The sequence below is a fragment of the Eucalyptus grandis genome, chromosome 11, assembly GCF_016545825.1.
Source record: "Eucalyptus grandis isolate ANBG69807.140 chromosome 11, ASM1654582v1, whole genome shotgun sequence".
In the NCBI taxonomy this organism is placed as follows: Eukaryota; Viridiplantae; Streptophyta; class Magnoliopsida; order Myrtales; family Myrtaceae; genus Eucalyptus; species Eucalyptus grandis.
This window is the reverse complement of record NC_052622.1, coordinates 15,001,413-15,005,763: the sequence shown is the minus strand read 5'-3', so window position 1 is coordinate 15,005,763 and position 4,351 is coordinate 15,001,413. Positions and strand designations below refer to the sequence as shown.

At 38.7% G+C, this 4,351-nt stretch overlaps 1 pseudogene; it reads left to right on the top strand.

The window, feature by feature from the left end:
* Positions 1–1,147: 1,147 nt before the first annotated feature.
* LOC120289772 lies at positions 1,148–3,645 on the top strand (annotated as a pseudogene).
* The last annotated feature ends 706 nt before the right edge of the window (positions 3,646–4,351 follow it).

Sequence of the window (4,351 nt, the reverse complement as noted above, 5' to 3'; positions counted from 1 at the left end):
AAAAAAATTTATTCCTTTTTTCTGTATATAATTATGCTGTAAATACAATATATATAAAGGGCTCTAAGAGATAAGATCCTAAAGGTAATTGAATAACAAATATTCCCTAAATATTTGTTGAATATTATCTTCCCTTAACATTATGAATTTGGGCTCTATAGTTAGATTTCTGTTTACTTAGTTCAGTAAAAGCTCACTTGCAGCATACAAATGACGTGATCGAGCAAAGAATCAACTTAATTCATTTTCTATATCAAAGTTAAATTGCTTAATCACAGTTCTATGCCAAGCATTATCCATTTAGCATTGCAAGAATTATGCAGCTTGATGCTTGTGCTCATCCTGCAGAGCACGAGTGAGTACTGCTCTCAAAGAAGTTGTCTATCAACCTCTTCAATGAGTGTGTGGGTTGACTCCCCTATTTTATGTTCTATCAAGCGAAGGGAGGAAGAAAGAGAGAAAATAATTACTTGCTGTGCAAGTAGATAGGATTTTATAATCTGATTAAAGTTTACAAGATGAATATGTAGGCATGGTTCCTGTATAAAAAATGCATCTTCTTCTTCAATCTCTGGAAGTATTCTCTGTAGTTCGTGTAAATGCCACTTCTATTAACTGACCATTGATCTACTACGTTAAATAAATGCTGGATACCGAGATGGTCCTCTAATGTAGATAACCAATGGGCACTGTTCCACTCGCTTGAGCGTTGTCCTGTTTTTCCTTCCAATGTGCTGTGCTCACTTTCATTTAGTAACTCAAGTCCGATATTTCAGAGAAGCAACAGAACATCGGTGGGGTCCAAAGCTGTTTTGCCTTTTGATTTTGAAAAGCAACAACACAAACCCAGAAACACGACATCTCCCATTTTCTTAGCAACCCAATCCCTCAAAATTTGACCTGCCCATTTTTTATGTTTGCATGAACGTGACGCTTCCGTTTAAACCTTCAACTCTCGACTTCAATCTCTAATTTTCATCATCTTCCCTCCTCACTTCCTTCCTCAATATTCTCTCTGGTCACATTTTCACTCCAGGCCATGGTCTCATTCTGCACTCTCCATTCTTTTCTTCTTTCATTTTCTTTTGTTTTTCTATTGAAATTCTCAAATTTGATGGATGTTCAAGCTCAAGACTCTGGATATCCAATGGCTACGCTTTCAACACAGTGGACGAATAACGCGACAGCTAATCACTCCATTCGATATAACGATGCCACTGTGCGATTAATTCTACTCAGAGGTAAAGAAGCTTCAAATCTTGCCTACGCTTGCGGCTTTTACTGTGATGGTAACTGCAATACTTGCCTCTTTGCAATTGTCTTTGTCCCCCTTAACGACTTAGATCATGTACTCAATTTTGAACCTCCCCGAGTAGTATGGTCTGCCAATCGACACAATCCCGTAAAGATTGGGGCGACATTAGAACTCACATCTGAAGGCGATCTGGTGTTGAAAGATGCTGATGGTACTGTTGCTTGGTCCACTAACACTTCTCATAAGTCTGTCGTAGGCTTGAACCTGACGGATTTGGGGAACCTCATGTTGTTTGATAAGAATAATGTGACCGTCTGGCAGTCTTTTGATCATCCAACCGACTCGCTTGTCCTCGGACAAAAGTTGAAGGCAGGTCAAAGATTGGTGCCAAGTGTTTCTGAGACAAACTGGACCGTAGACAGTATGATTACGCTATTCATGAATGGCCGCGGTTTATCAGCTCAATTGGAGACTAGTCCTCCTCAGATCTATTACCAGTTTTTTATTGATAATCAGAATGTCAGTATTGAATCTCCATATGTTCAGTTTGAAAATGGAAACTTGGCTTTCTTCTCAAATTATATCCGAAATGTGAGTTTGTTTTCTATCCCTCAAACATCTTCTCTACAATACATAAAGCTGGGCTCGGATGGGCATTTGAGAGTGTATCAATATAAAGAAGACCCTGGATATGACCGTATACCTGACTCTGCACCCCCGACATATTCCTGGGTAGAAGCGGCTGATCTTTTGGAGTATCCCTGGGACTGTGGTCCGAGAGTATGTGGACGATATGGAATTTGCTCCAATGGGCAATGCAGTTGTCCTACTTCGATTGGGGGAACAAGCTACTTCAAGCCAGTAAATTATAAGCAGCCTAATATTGGGTGTTTTGAGAATATTCCATTGTCTTGTGGGGATTCACAAAATCAAAGTCTTCTGGAGCTCATAGATGTCATGTCCTTCGCTTTCAATTCAGATCTCGAGAACATAGATGCTACAAGCTGTAAAGAGGCATGCAGAAAGAATTGTTCATGCAAAGCGGCTATATTCAAGTATGGATCATATCCTACTAATGGCAGTTGTTACTTGTCAACTCAAGTGTTTTCACTTATGAATATTAGTGAGACAACGATTTCTTATAATTCTATTACTTACCTAAAGGTACAAAATGTGCACTTTGCAAGATCTCCGACTCATTCTCCTGAAGCTCCTCCTGCCAAGGAACTTCCTAATACTTCGGTTGACAACCGAAGGAGCAACCATTTCCCTATAATACTTGGGTCCAGCTTCGGAGGTCTCTTTGGCATGATGATTCTTATTGTAGTCATAGTCTCAATTGTTTGGAAGAGAGATGACAATGAAGCAGAGGAAATAAACCTGCTTGGAATGCCCACAAGATTCACGTCCGATGCTTTGAAAGCCATTACAGACAACTTTAGTAAAAAGCTTGGCGAATGTGGTTTTGGTTCTGTTTTCGAAGGTACTCTAATTGACAGCACAAAAGTTGCAATAAAGCGCATTGATGGTTTTGGGCAGGTCAAGAAATCCTTTCTAACTGAAGTTGAGACTATTGGCAGCATCCATCATATCAACTTGGTAAGACTCATGGGATTTTGTGCCGAGAAATCCCATAGGCTCTTGATCTATGAGTACATGCCGAATGGGTCTCTAGATAGATGGATCTTTCATAAACCCAATGAATATGTTCTCGATTGGCCACAAAGGAGGAAGATCATTCTCAATATAGCGAATGGATTGAAATATCTTCATGAAGATTGCAGACAGAAGATATTGCATTTAGACATTAAACCCCACAATATCCTCTTGGATGGGAATTTCAATGCTAAGGTTGCTGATTTTGGATTGTCTAAGTTGGTCAATAGGAACCAAAGCCAAGTCATCACAACCATGAGAGGAACCCCTGGTTATTTAGCGCTCGAGTGGTTGAGTGCAGTAATTACTGAAAAGGTTGATGTTTACAGCTTCGGCGTGGTAATCTTGGAGATAGTTTGTGGGAGAAAAGTCTTCGATTGCTCTCTAGATGAAGAAGATATGCATTTATTGGGCCTTTTTAAAAGAAAGGGAGAAGAGGAACGATTACTGGACATCGTGGATAAGTATCACTAGGATATGCAACTAATTGGGCCGTAAGTGTTGAATATGATGAGGATTGCTGCATGGTGCTTACAAGGAAATTATGCAAAGAGGCCTTCGATGTCAATGGTCATCAAGGTGTTATCAAGGTGTTAGAGGGTGTTATGGAAGTTCCAGACAACTTGGATTACAACTTCTCTACTCAACCTTCCACTAAAGGAGCAGCAAAATTTGGTCAAGAATTCAGTACTACAACTGCATTATCACCGTCAATTCTAAGTGGTCCGCGATGATGTGGTAAATTAATATAATTTTTTTATTTCTATATGCAAGGGGTAAAATTGTGTAGGCAATTGAGCTTTTCAGATCTTGAATGCTCCGGCATGTCCTTTTCTTTTCAGGCCCAATAAATTCATTAGCATGATACTAATTTTCTCTTTTACTTGCAAATGAATGGACTTTCTTATATTGCACTTAGAGTTGGGAAAAATGATTTCATACTACGCTCATTTTAATGACATAATCTTTCAATAAATTCCTTGAGGGTTACAAACTTTAATAAAACATTCACTTGAGTGTTTTTAATGATTTCCTTCATAAAAAATCGGATGTGGCATTAATCTAATGAAAAAGCATTCCAAATGGCTGGCCTTGAAGTTGACGTCATTAAAAGTAGGGTTGTAAGTAGTTTGGTTCAATTCGGTTTTTGGAAAACCGAATCGAACCGAACCGAACCGAACCGATAAGGAAATTTATTGAACCAAACTAAAATTCGATCCGAATCGAAATCCCGATTCGATTCAGTTTGGTTTGATTCAGTTTTTGATTTTTACTTTTGTTTTTGTTTTTATTTTTTTTTTCCTACAAGCACCCCTTTCAATAATTTTTTTAAATTGATTTTTAATGATTTATATTCTTTTTCTTCTTCTTCTTCTTCTTCATTGGCCAGTCGCCACCACATCGACGGCTAATGATCGGCTAGAGGAAAGCTAGAGCCTC